Raw genomic sequence first — 15,278 nt, 5'->3', positions numbered from 1 at the left:
GCAGTGCAATTGAGATTTGAGTAGAGTAGGTGACTCTCGATAATGTTCTAATGGATTCAAGATTTATATGTGGCAATTGAGAATTTTTTGAATTTGTATATGGCTAGAATATGATATTTGCATTGGATGGTGTTAAGACCCGCAATATTTTTATATCATTATGGATTCTACATTTTAGTATCAGGAAGGTAAAGGAAATATTTTTAGATTCACATAAGGTCTCTTCATAGTGGGTATCTCGGATGCGGTATTGTCACGCCCTGAACTCGGGGAGCGCGACCGGCGCTCAATCAAGTAAACCCGATCAAGCAAGCCTGTTGAATACTTTCTACCCGCCTTACCCATGATTTAAAGAGTATACATAACTTTGTTAATTAACCAACAAGGAGATCATGTAGACAATGCCAAATTCATTACCATTAATTATTTCATTTAATAAGTCTCAAAACACACACACACACCTCCATGGTTCAAAGTGGAACAAGTGATTCAATCACAACACAACTTGTTTAACATTCCCAACACCCATACGCAACCCACACTAAGTCTACAAAGCCTCTAAAAATACCAAAGAGTACAATGATAGTGCAGGCAATAAGGCTCCGGCTATATCTCAAAACACGACAACACATACGAAACAAAAAGATGCACAACCCCGGAATGAGATGGGGCTCACCAAGTCAGCTGGGAAGGATGAGCTCCGCTATCACTAGTCAATATTCACCGTTGTGGAACCACCTGCATCCATTAAAGATACAGCGCCCCCGGCAAAAGGGATGTTAGTACATGTCGAATAGTACTAGTATGAAAACCAAACACCAATTTAAAAACTCGGAAATACAATATGAATATGATGAACCGGGGCGACAATAGAATAACATAGATAGCTGTTTAAACCAAACCAAGCTTATCAAGAGCTGTCATTAACATTTATAGAATTTAAGATGAGATCCTCTGTAACCATTTTCACACAAAGAGGCCCCGCCGCCTCACCCTAATGTATGCAGTTGGATGTGTAAGCACAATACCAAAACTCTACTCAAGCGGCCCTGCCGCCTCAGCCCAATGCATTCGGGTGGATGTATAACCACAGTACCAAAAACCTACACAAAGCGGCCATGCTGCCTCACCCCAATATATGCGGGTGAAAATGCATCAACGATTCCAGTACCTACACAAAGCGGCCATGTTGCCTCACCTCAATATATATATATATATATGCGGGGTGGTGGTGCAACAACAATACCACAATCATACACAAAGTGACCTTGCCACCTCACCCCAATGTATACGAGTGGAGGTGTAAGCAGAATACCAAAACTCTACACAATTGGGCATAATAATTTCCACACAATTCACGACTTGGAATTATAACATGTGGATACATAATCCATAGTTAGGAGCACATCCTCAATTTATAATACAATATGATAAGAGCATTTGAAACATGAATTGAACATATATCTTTGTCACAAAACTTATTCGGAATACTCGATTTGTAATAAATATCTTGGAACTTACAAGGGTAATGAGGGTTCCAATTCTTAAAGAAGAGGTTAGCCAACATACCTCAATTGAGCTTCCTTAAACTCTAAAATATTCCGGAATTCTTAGCAACTTCAATCTATTTTAGAAATATAACAAGTTGAACCAAAATTTGGGAGATGATCATAGTTCTAGCTCATTTGAGCATTTTATCAAACACTAGGTGTGCATTAAGGTTTCAAGGTCCTTTTATGGAGGATTCCATTATCCCACAACCCATTCTTTACCATTTTAGCTCACAATCTTCCTACACCCTTTGATAACATATGCATGCAAAATAAATAACTCCCATACCCAAGAATTGTCTTGCTAATTACCCATTTTTAGATAAATTTCGAAATTAAGGGTTAGGGTGTAGAATATTACCTCTAGGATGAAGACCTAGTGAGTTTTCCTTGTTAATCTTCAAAGATTTGAGCAAGAATTGAAGGACAATTTGTTGAAGATCCCTCTCCCACTCTAGGGAACTCTCTCACTCTCAAAATATCAGGTTTTAGCTCAAAATTGGTCTATTCCGTCTATTTAATCGAAGTAGGGTCGGGTTTTAAAAACCCAAAAATGAAGCTTCGGAACAGGATATGCGATCGCATATGCGACCGTAGAATGGATATGCGGTCCACATATCGGCCGCACAATTTGGCCCCCAAAGCTGATGTCGCCTGCCTGGGTCTGCGGTCATTATGTGGCCCGCAGATCTATTCTGCGGTCGCATAATGCATCGCATAATTGGTCTGCCGTCGCATAATGCACCACGGACTTTCTCCCAAACTGCCCGCCCTTGCTTCACTCTGTGGCCATTATGCGGTCCGCAGAGTGATTATGCGACCGCATAGTGGGCCGCAAAAATGACTTCTTCTGCCGACATTTTTTTTCCTTTACTCCCTAGTACATTGTTCAACCCAAAAAGTCCGAGCCCTACTATCATTAACACCTACGTCTACCCCGGCACCACGAAACCCCATTTTTTTTTAGAAATGTTTTTACGGGGCCTTACATCCTCCCCCACTTAAGATCATTCGTATCTGATGCGACTCAATTTCCATACCACACACTAGCAGCCCAAATTTGACTAACTCCCTAAATGTCCAAAATGATTGCTAGAGTTTCCCTTGTAACTGGGCCTATCCATCTGCCAGAGTACCCCGAAAACACATCCTAACAATATATACATAATCCAACGATGTAACATAACACAAAACAACACCAACTGTGGCCTCACAAGCAATATATTACAAGAAAAGGACCACCCTTAATATCAACTATACAAATCATACATAATTCATAGAAGGTAACCTTTAGAATTTTCATAGAACACAACTTTATAAATACATGGCTATTCAAACAAATAAGGATACTTTTTCTTCATTTCTTTCTCGGCCTCCCAAGTAGCCTCTTCAACCTGTTGGTTTCGCCATAGCACTTTCACGGATGCAATTTCTTTATTTCTCAACTTTCAAACTTGCTGATCAATTATAGAAACTGGAATCTCTTCATAAGTCAATTTCTCATTAACCTCAATAGTCTCAACCGGAACAACGAGTGTCTGGTCTCCAACTACTTTCTTCAACATAGACACGTGAAACACCGGGTGCACTAATGACATCTCGGGTGGTAGCTCAAGCTTGTACGCCACCTCATCAATCCTCTGAACGATTCTATACGGTTTGACATACCTCGGACTCAATTTCCCTTTCTTACCAAATTGCATTACACCTTTCATGGGGGAAACTTTCAAGAATACCCAATCATCTTCTTTGATCTCCAAATCCCTATGACGAACATCCGAATAGGACTTCTGACGACTCTGAGCAGTCTTCAACCGCTCCTTAATGATCTTAACTTTTTCCATAGCCTGATGCACGAGGTCTGACCCTATCAACTCTGCTTCCCCAATCTCGAACCACCCAATGGGAGTTCTATATCTCCTTCCATATAAAACCTCGAACGGTGCCATCTGAATACTAGAATGATAGCTGCTGTTGTAAGCAAATTCTATGAGTGGAAGATGATCATCCCAGCTACCCTTGAAGTCAAGAACACAAGCGCGCAACATAACCACCCTTGGTACCTTAGCGTACCATCATCCAAGTCGAGAGATAAAGCCACAGTCTTATGTTTATGAATCCCCTCCTTCAATTGCACCAACAATGGATCGTTGTATTGCTTCTCTTTGACTTCTACAACAAGGGATGATTCAACCTTATTTTTCACAATTACCCCTCCGTCACTAGAGTCCTAAGACGAACTTCCAAACTAGCCAATCGGTGAACTTCCTTGGCCAATGGCCTTTGATATGCCTCCAAGTGAGCCAAACTACCCATAGATTTTTAGCTAAGAGCATCCGCCACAACATTGGCCTTTCCCGGGTGATACAGGATATCAATATCGTAGTCTTTGAGTAACTCAAGCCATCTTCTCTACCTCAGATTCAACTTATTCTATTTGAAAATATATTGAAGGCTCTTATGGTTCGTGAATATATCCACATGGACCCCATAAAGGTAATGACGCCAAATCTTCAATGCAAATACCACCGCTGCAAGTTCTAAGTCATGTGTTGGATAATTCTTTTCATGATTCTTGAGTTGCCTCGAAGCATAAGCTATAATCTTGCCATGTTGCATTAATATACATCCAAGCCTGATTCTTGAAGCATCACAATATACCACAAATCCATCTATACCCTCTAGTAGGGTCAACACCGGTGTCGTAGTCAATCTTGCTTTCAACTCCTGGAAGCTCCTTTCATAAGCATCTGACCATTGAAACTTAACTGCTTTCTGAGTCAATTTAGTCAACAGAGAGGTAAGGGTAGAAAATCCCTCCACAAATTTTCTGTAATACCCAGCTAAGCCTAAGAAACTGCGAATCTCTGTTGGAGTTGTGGGCCTCGGCCAATTCCTCACAGCCGCAATCTTTTGAGGATCAACCATAATTCCTTCACTAGAGACAACATGACCCAAGAACGTAACAGATTCAAGCCAAAATTCACATTTCGAAAACTTCGCATATACCTGGTGTTGATACAGGACCTGCAAAACTGCACTAAGATGATCGGCATGGTCCTCTCGACTCCGCGAATAAATTAGAATATCGTCAATAAACACTATCACGAAGGAGTCGAGGAAAGGTTTGAAGACCCAATTCATAATATCCATGAAAGTTACGGGGCCATTTGTTAGCCCGAAAGACATTACCAGTTCAAAGTGCCCATACCGATTCCTGAAAGTTATTTTCGGAATATCATGCTCCTTGATATTCAATTGGTGATACCCGAATCTTAAATCGATCTTGGAGAAGTACTTAGCACCCTGCAATTGATCAAACAAGTCATCTATCCTTGGTAGTGGGTACTTATTTTTGATTGTAACCTTGTTGAGAAGCCGATAGTCAATATATATTCTTAGCAACCCATCCTTCTTTCTTACAAATAGAACTGGTGCGCCCTAAGGCGATACACTCGACCAGATGAAACCCTTCTCTAATAAATCTTTCTATTGTTCTTTTAGCTCTTTTAATTCTGCCGGTGCCATTTGTACGGTGGAATAGATATAGGCTGTGTGCCTGGCATCACTTCAATCCCAAAATCAATCTCCCTATCTGGCGGGATCCTAGGGAGCTCATCCGGAAAGACCTCCAGAAATTCATTCACAACAGACACAGACTCAAGTGTAGGTGCCTCAGCATCGGTGTCCGTAATCCGAACTAAATGGTAGATACACCCCTTGTTAATCATCTTTGTGGCCTTAAGGTAAAAAATAAACCTACCCTTCGGCATTACATCATCACCCTTCCACTCAATAACTGGCTCATTTGGAAATTTGAACCTAACAATTCTGGTTTGGCAATCAAGCTTGGCAAAACAAGAATAAAGCCAATCCATCCCCATTATCATATCAAAATCTATCATTCTCAATTCAATAAGATCGGTCACTGTGTCCCAACCACGCAACGTGACAACACAATCCCTATAAACTCATGCGGCCAAAATAGACTCACCAACCAGAGTAGATACAGAGAACGACTCATGAAGTTGTTTCGGTTCTATCCCAAATTCCATTGCAACATAATTAGTGACATATGACAAAGTGGAACCGGGATCAATAACATCATATACATCATGGGATTGGACAGACAATATACTTGTGACAACATCTGGAGAAGCCTCTGAATCTCGACGCCTCCGCATAGCATAAAATCTACTAGATCCTCCCGAATTCTGTGCACCACCCCTAGCTGCACCATGCCCTGCGGGGTGTTGGGGTGCCTCGAGATGGAGGTGTTGTGGATGTAGTAGCTGCAGAATTAGCTGGCTGCGCTGCACCTCTACCCATGTTTCGGCAGGACGAGCGACAATCCCTATGAATGTTACCCCTCACACTGTACCATAATATATAGGTAGGTCTATGAAGTAGGCCCCAAAGTGCATCCTCCCATACTTAGGGCATGTGAGCCTCCGCTGTTGAAGCCTTATGTCGGGACAACCCTGCTGGTGGGGGCCCCTGTTGCCCTGACTGGGTCCAGATGTCTGTGCACTCATCAAAGACTGAGCAAATGATTGAGATGGTCCTGATGACCCTCCCCTGAATGCGGACCTACCACCACCACCACCACCGGAAGAACAACCAAAATTGCCCGCGGACCGGGCCTTGATGCTACTCTGACGCTCCATTCTATTCTTCAATTTGCGGGTCTCTATGGCTTGAGCAAATGCCACCATATTACCATAGTTCATATCATAATTTAAGGCAGCTGTAGCGGCCTCATTAATAACCAAGGGGCTAAGGCCCTGAATAAACCGGCGCACTCTAGCCTCCATAGTGGGCAACATGTGAATAGAATACTTGGTTAGGCGCAAAAACTCCATATGGTACTCCCACACATCCATACTACCCTGCTTCATGTTTTCAAACTCAGCGGCACGGGCTGCCTTAGTTTCGGCAGGCAGGAAATGACCCATAAAGGCATCTGTGAACTCACCCCACCTTGCCAGAGGGCTCCTCCCCTCACGGGATTCCTCCCACAACTCAAACCAAGAACATGCCACCCCTTTCAGGTGGTAGGAGGCCAAATCCACACCCTCAGGTGGTAGGAGGCCAAATCCACACCCTCCGTCTCTGTAGCATGCATAACCTGGAGGGTCTTGTGCATCTCATTAATGAAGTCCCGGGTGTCCTCCTCGGGATTAGTACCCGTAAACATTGGAGGATCTAACTGAAGAAACTTGTTAACCCTGGAACTAGAAGATTCCCCTGGCTGACTGGAAGAAGTACGCCCAACACTTGATCTCTGGGCCTGAGAAGTCACTATCTGTGCTAATGTCACGCCCCATACCTGAAGAGGCGTGGACGGCACCTGATGCTATACTCTGCCCGAGCGTACCACTCTGTAACTATAAACTCTAGAGGGGTAACCCTCAACTTAGGCCGATAAGGCCATATTCTAAATCATCTGAAAATAACGCCTCTCTCATATGTGGGGTAAACATACCCAAAAGCTGATATATATATAACTATTCAGGCTGATAAAGCCGCCATGAACATCTACTGATATACAAAATATACAAGACTCGTCTACAAGTCTCTAGAGATAGCTGAACTGTATCATGGTCGGGACAGGGCCTCGACCTACCCATCAAATCTGTATATATAAAATGGACTCCAAGGTCTAGACCTAGTAACTCCGAGGAAGTGGAGCTTACCAACCAAGCTGACGTTTGACTCTGTCTGCTGGGAAGGTCTATCCAACTATCTATCAGGACATGCAGGCATGAAATGCAGCGTCCCCGGTAAAAGGGACGTCAGTACGAAATAATATATCGAGTATGTAAGACAATAGAATAACTAAAAGCTGCAACTGAACTGATAATACAATAACTGAAAGTAACTAGGAGTCAAAGATAATCTGACGATATGCTTACCTGCTGATACTGACTCAACTCTCTCAATATAATAAGTAAAATAGTTGTCCGGCCATATAAATCTCAGTATGTGTAACTGCTCTGCCGTAGTAGGCTCGCTCGTAGGTGCTCGACCATACTAGGCTCTGTATCTCGGCCATTTTGGGCTCTTTCATAGGCGCTTGGCCATAGTAGGCTCGGTATATAACGTAGCATCTGATCAAAGGTTGCCCAATAGCGGCCTGCCCATCGATTATAGCTCAATGGCAGTGAAAATATTGTATATATATATATATATATATATATATATATATATATATATATATATATATATATATATAGACCCTCTGCTCTCTTGACTGGAAGAAGAAAATACTTAACTGAATATAAAGTTCCGATAAGGGAGAATATTATAACTTAAGAGACTAGGCCAATGTACATAAATTCAAGAATATGAACTTCTCTTTATGTCTCGTTATCAAACACATGTAGTTACTGGATCATGCCAAAATGAAAGAAAGGTTTAGCATTAACATAACTTAACATCGTTGAGTCCCTAATCTTTTCCAAGCAACTCTACAAACAACTCAACTCAGTTTACCATAGCATAAGGAGATTCAAAATCAGTGCTGAATAAAGACTAAGTCTGTAACTTAAGCTAGTAGCTCGTTTTATGTAAATTTGGGCAGCATCTCCCTTGTAACAAGGGCCTCATCCAATAAAATATACAAACAACAACAACCAAATAATTACAATAAGAACAACATCAACAATAGGGTACAAAATATTTCATTAACAAGTCGTCAACATATCACGACGAGCGGCAAGCTCGGATTGAATCCCTTCAGCACCCTTCAACCCTATTATCACCCCTTATAGTCTTCTTACATTAACTTAACAGCATCATTAACATTATAATGAACTCATTCATCAATGATTACATCCTTATATCATATATTTATAACAAAGAAAACAATCCATAACTCCAACTATCTTCAATTAGCAACTTTATTCACTAGTTCATGTCTAGTACATCCATTTAACTTAATCAACATCAAGATAACCTTAAGAACATGCAAGAACACAATATAAATACCTCCTATAGTAGCTTCAAGTCTAAATCCAAGTTATATTTAGCTTACAACAGCCTTCAATGGCAATACAACACCATAGAAGTGACTTAAGCTACTCCAAGTATTATCTTGTAGTTTATCAACCTAACAACTTAACCAACATACAATCAAGATTAAGCACAATTAGTAGTATGTTATACTCACATTATCCAGTAGCAACAACTTGAAATTTCAGCCAAACACAGCCCACAACTATTCTCAATGACAACACAACCTCAAAGAGATGTTGTTCTTCACTAGAACTAACTTTTGATGTTGAAATATGGTGTAATCCATTTGCAAGACTTGAAATAACCTAGGGTTGATATGAAAACCTTGGTAGAGTATTTTACATAACTTAAACCACTTAAAAAAACCTCCCACACGAGCTGGAACCACCCAAAAATCAGCAACAACAAGAAGAACAAGAAACTTACTAGCGCGACGGGATTCCTGACACTTGATTTGTGTTGTTTGACCTTTGTTTGGGTCTTGGATCATGAGCGAACCTTGAGAAGGTGTTTTTAGGTGTCTAGGGTCTGAATATACTGAAAAATAATGAGTTAAAACTGGGTTGAGGCGTCTTATATATATCAATATATCTCAACCGCCATTATGGGTCCCATAGAGAGCTGCTTGGCGCAGTCTCCCAAAAGCGTGAATATCTCTCTACTATGACGTCGTATCAATGAGCGGTTTAATGTGTTAGAAATTAGACTCATAGATATTCACATTTGTAGGTAGATCACCCCATAATTCAAAGTAAATATGGAGAAAGTCGGATCTACATTGGACCTAATTTTCAGAACATTTATGAATGTAACTTGTGATGACCTTTTCCAACTTTTGTTTCACAACTTGCTTGACTTAAAAACATAACACACGATTATCATACGACTAAAATGACTCATAACATAACCTCCTTATAGTTTTAAGCATCCTAGTCTCATCACAAAATTACATGTTATAACATTCCCAAATTGTCGACATTCGACGAAACTTATTTTCTTCAATTTGTTTAGCTTCTTAGCCTTTCAACCCTCTTGGCACTTGTTATCCATGATCTTAAAGATTTGTAATCTCCAAGGTAACATGATTAACTTACTTTTTGTACTCTCAAAGATGATCTCATTTCTGAGCTTACATCAATTGACTTACGACGTACTCTTATGTACAAAAACATGGGGTGTAACATCATTCCCCCTTTGGAACATTCGTCCTCGAATGTTGAATGATGTGCTTATCAGTCTCATAACCTATAGCTCTTACAAATACTTTACTGCTTTCCTTTCCATTTAGGAAACTTTTCTGTGAATAAATCCAAAGGTCAGGGCATTCCCCCCCTTTAGGCTTCTTTCTCACACCACGACTTGTGGTCGAAATTCTTCCAATCTCGTAACTGTTGCTATCTTATGTCATGCAGGCTGTATGACTCTGTCCTTATATGCATGCTTATGTGACTCTTCTCTCCTTTTTCCTTCAGATTTTAGCCAATCTCTAGGCCTCACTTTGTGAACATATGCAGAACTATGACAAGCTGTCCCTCTGGGACTCTATAAGTGTATTGATGTTTTTCGCTCGGTACTTTGTCGAACTTACGACTATTGCTATATCTTGTTTCATAGCCTCGGTTAGCTATGCTTATGGCTTTACTATATCTAGGTATCTTATACTATACCACAACACTTACTTCAGTTTATTATTACTGGGTTTTTCTACCCAACTCCAGCTTACTCTCTCGCTGCTTATCCTATATGTATAAATCTAAGTCCTTTAGTTCTTCCTCATTACTGTTCATCTTAAGAATGATGGCCTAATCTCATCTCATACTTTGGAACTTTTATCCACCTATTGTTGATTCACCTTAATATTGATCTATAATCTACCACTGATAACTTGAAATCTCTTACATAATACATTGCCGTTAGGGCTCATGTATCATCAAGGAACATTTGGAGTCATTTGCCTGATCCACCTTGGGAAGATACAATACTTCATTAATCGTATTTCATAGCATCCCAACGTGGTTCATCTTATGGGGGTATTCTAATCCTGTGCAATTCATGAAATCCCTTTTTCTCTAAATCAATACTCAATCGAAGGCCTAAATGTCATCCACTTATCATTTATCACAATTACATCCTTATTCTACTACTAGGGTAATATTCCCTCTTTTCTAAATGTTCCTAGTCTTAAACTCCTCTGAGTTCATTCAGGCTATACTGAGCTATTTATAACTTATGAAAACCATCAACTCTCTTATTATGATGGGTTTAATCCCGAGGACTTACCTATTCTCGTCACCTTCTCACTCACATTTTCTTATCCTTACTCCTGTCTACTTAAAACCTTGTCGCTCTACCATACTTTAGCTTGCGACCTACATATATCTATTTATACTATTCGCAACCTTCCTTTAACTTGCTAGCACCATAGATTTACTTATATTATTCTGGAACCTCAAGCGAGACATCATATCGTCTCTAACTCTTTTTTACTCTCTTAACTAGACCTCTATGTACTTGGAAAACATAGGCTAGAAGATATGCCACTGACGACACAACTATCATTTCTTGATACAGAATTAAGATACTTCCAGCCCTCTATCTGATATCTAGATTATTTATAACCTTTTGTACTTGGGCATCTCATACCTTGTTCACATGTACCGTACTTACCTTTAAATCTTGTATCGTATCTTCTATCTATTTAATAACCTCCCTTCCATATAGGTGGAATTCACATCCATACCTTAAAGCTCTACTATAATACTTGCACCTCATGTGCATACACAATCCGACGGAAGCTTCATACTGACTTCTTATGAGGTTGGTACTCTTCTAACCTGATTTATCGTAGAGCCATTATAGAATATGACCGTTGTACTATCTCTTTTGTAACTATGATATTTAGAGTGATTCTACAATGTTTTGAATCATGATTTCTATACTCATCGGGGTCTAATAATCAGACTCCTAATTCACTTAGCTGATGTAACTCCTTAGTTTCCTCTTCTATCTCAGCCTTTAAGTAGGCTTACGCTATCTTATGATCTACGGCTCAGGGTATTAGTTATTACTTTAGCCCCTAGTGGATGCTATGGAACATCCATGACATAACCTTCTAGCAATTCAAGCTTTTGTCTGTGATGTTGACTCAATTATTTCTTTTAACTTATACTGGAGTCTTTTATAGCTGTATCATTGTCAACATATATGTTGCATGGATAACTCTCCAAAATCTTAAGTGTGTTCATAACGTAACTAACTTTGGGTCATAGATCGAATAATTCCTTTCGTGCCTTCTCAGCTTTCGTTAAAAGTAAGCAATTACTTTTCTTAGTCGTCCTACCACTTGTTGCATGAATACCTGGCTTATCTTAGTGCCCATATATATTGAAATTTTGTGCAACTCATATGATCTCGAATATTACTTTGGATTTTACTTCCCGTTCCTTAGTCACAATAGGTACCACTATCTTATAAAGTGCATACGATGTTGTAGTGAGACTGTTGTTACAAGACCATTATTTATTTAGGTCACTATGCTTAGTTTGGAGCCTTCTTCCTTATTTCCTCAGCTAGTCTTACGTTATAGCATTTAGGGAAGACTCTCTGACTCTTGTAAAGTTGCGAGCTTATTACATTGTATACCCCACATAATTTGTGATGTTCTTACTCGCCTATCATTATCCTTAGTTACTTACGATGTCGTATCTGCAAGACTGAATTTCCTATGCTGGGTTTCACTACGTTTATCTTGCGTGATCTACTAATTTATCTGAGACCTCTTGTCGAGCCATAACTAAGCTCTTCCTGAATCAAATACTAACTACTCGTCAGTCCATGCTCATATTTATATTCTGCGTAACCTCTATTGGCTTATGTCTTTTGTCTTAACTTACCTTTTGCATTGGCTCCTAATGTATCAAGTGCTCATTCACACTGTTTTTTCAATAACATCCTGGGAGGGAAACCTTACTGCATCTCCCCACCATCATGCTTGTATAATGTTCTGGAGTCATAACATATATGTAGGATCTGAATAAATGCAATCTCACCCCTTTCGCCTTTTTACTACATTCTTCCTTTACTAGTCCATAGTCACATCTTCATCTTTGGCATCTTTTCACATCTTCACTGACTCTTACTCTTCTTGCGGTAACCGTTTTATACCTGGGATAACTGAATTTCTTATGCGCGAGGATGACACATAGTGTAACTGGCACACTTAACCCCTTAAGCATAACTCGACTCACATTGCTTGCTTTAGGGAAGCGTCTTCCAGAATGACCTTTAATGGTTATTCTTTCGTTGTCCATTCTGTCATTTCCGGAACACGATTTCTGAAATTCTTACGATGCCGACTATTATCGAATCCTTTGGTCCCTAAATCATGTTCGATTTTTTTTTGTTTACTAGCCTATGTTTATTTCTATGACTCCGGGGGGTCTAACTTAGCCTTCTGGTAATTACGTTGGAGTCACCAACTCATTTTCTCGAAATGGAGATATGACTTTATGGCTTATACTCTTTTATAGTCTCAAGGCCTTCCACCTCTTGTCTTTTCCTTTACTTGACTATAGACTATGCCACCCTGTCATATTATTATTTCCCGTTACCACTCTTTTATAACATCTTACTCGTAATGCTTCATTTACTCTCTTCTTATTCTACTGCTAATATCTATGTTTATTACCTTATTCTGAAAACTTCAACAAAATATTATTTCACTTTTATCTCCCCTTGCTCCCTCTCACTGACTCTTCGGGCCGCCTACTATTCCCTTTTTACTAGGGACGGAACTCACTCTTTACCTCCCGTTCCTCACCCTCAATCTTACGAACCAACTCTAAGCGCCTAGTAATCTTGACTACTTGGTCAAACCTAGCATCCATCTCAGCCTCTCAAGCCAGACTATAATGTAAACCATAGTTGAGGCCATCAATAAACCTCCCGATCCTCTCTCTCTCTCTGTGGGAACCAACCATATGCCATGACGGGACATATCCGTGAATCTTATCTCATAATGAGTCACAGTCATATCCCCCTGGCGTAGCTGCTCAAAATCTTTACACAACTCCTCCCTGCGAGTCTGTGGGACAAACTTCTCTAAAAGGAGAATGGAGAACTCATGCCATGTAAGTGGCACTACGCCAACTGGCCTGATAAACTCATAGGCCTTCCACCATCTATAGGCTGGCCCTGTCAGATAAAAAGTAGTAAATCCAACTCTACTGGTCTCCAAAATACCCGTTGTGCAAAGAATCCGTTGACACCGGTCAAGAAAATCCTGAGCATCCTCTGAAGCCTCCTTGATGAACTTCGTAGGCTTGAGCCTCCCGAACCACTCCAATATCTTCTGCTCCTCATCATTCATAGGTTGACCAACCTCGGCTCGAACAGCAATAATCGGCTGAACTGGTAGTACCTCTGGGATCTGATGGCCCGGAGCTCGGTGCTCTAGAGTACGGGCGGTGGGAGTCTGGGCACCTCCCCCAAACTGTAAGGTAACTGGTATAAATGGAATTGAAACTTCCTGAGCCAGGCTCATGCACATAGCAAAAATCAGGGCCAAGGCCTCCTGAAGGCAAGAAATAACAATGGGCACTATTGGTGCGTGATATGGTCCCACCGGCTCAATACAATCTGGTATCTGCTCCTCAAGTAGAGCAACTGGTGGCTCCCCAGGTGCTGCTCTGGCTGTAGTACAAGCCGCATCACGGCCACGACCCCGACCTCTCACGGCCTTAATCGGTGGTACTGGTGGCCGTCCGTCTGATCCGATCGCATGTTTTCTAACTATCTATGAGAGAATAGAAGATTCAAGCTTCAAACTTCGGAAATACAAATTTGCACGATAAGAATGCAAGAAAGTGAAGTTTCATAATAGCTCAGTAGCCTCTCGAAGATAAGTGCAGACGTCTTCGTACCGATCCACAAGACTCTACTAAACTTGCTCGTGACTCGTGAGTCCTAAGCAACCTAGTTCTCTAATACCAACTTGTCATGATGCAAAATTCACTAGTCATGATGGCACCTACCCAACTCGCTAGTAAAGCCAACCGTCACATAATAATAATGAAATCGAATAAACATGGTCCAATAACTCAGCATCAGAATAATATCATGAAATATCCAAGAATATAACCATAAAACTGCTTCAACCATTCCCAAAATCTGGTGTCATATAGCTACCGACTTCATATCATAAGTCAAATCCCCATCTAACTGAGCTGTGGTGAAGTCTAAAACATGTGACAGGTCACCATAATACTTTCAGAGCATAGAAACAAGAAACACTGGGTGAACACCCGATAGACTAGGTGGCAATGCAAGTCTGTAGGCCACCTCCCCAATCCTCTCAAGCACCTCAAAGGGGCCAATATACTGAGGGATCAACTTGCCCATCTTCCCGAACCTCATCACACCCTTCATGGGCAAAATTATGAGCAAAACCTTCTCACCTACCATATATGCAACATCACGAACCTTTCTATCAGCATAACTCTTCTGCCTAGACTGTGCTGTACGGAGCCGTTCCTGGATCAACTTCACCTTCTTCAAGGCATCACGGACCAAATCAATGCCCAACAACCTAGCCTCCCCAGGATCAAACCAACTGACTGGAGAACTGTCATGACCCAAACCGATGGGCTGCGATGGGCACCTGGTACCTTACTCAATCGATTACCAACATAACGTATCTTTTGTATCATTCCA

Source organism: Nicotiana tomentosiformis, chromosome 9 (genome assembly GCF_000390325.3).
Source record: "Nicotiana tomentosiformis chromosome 9, ASM39032v3, whole genome shotgun sequence".
Taxonomy (NCBI): domain Eukaryota; kingdom Viridiplantae; phylum Streptophyta; class Magnoliopsida; order Solanales; family Solanaceae; genus Nicotiana; species Nicotiana tomentosiformis.
This window is presented reverse-complemented; position numbering follows the sequence as displayed.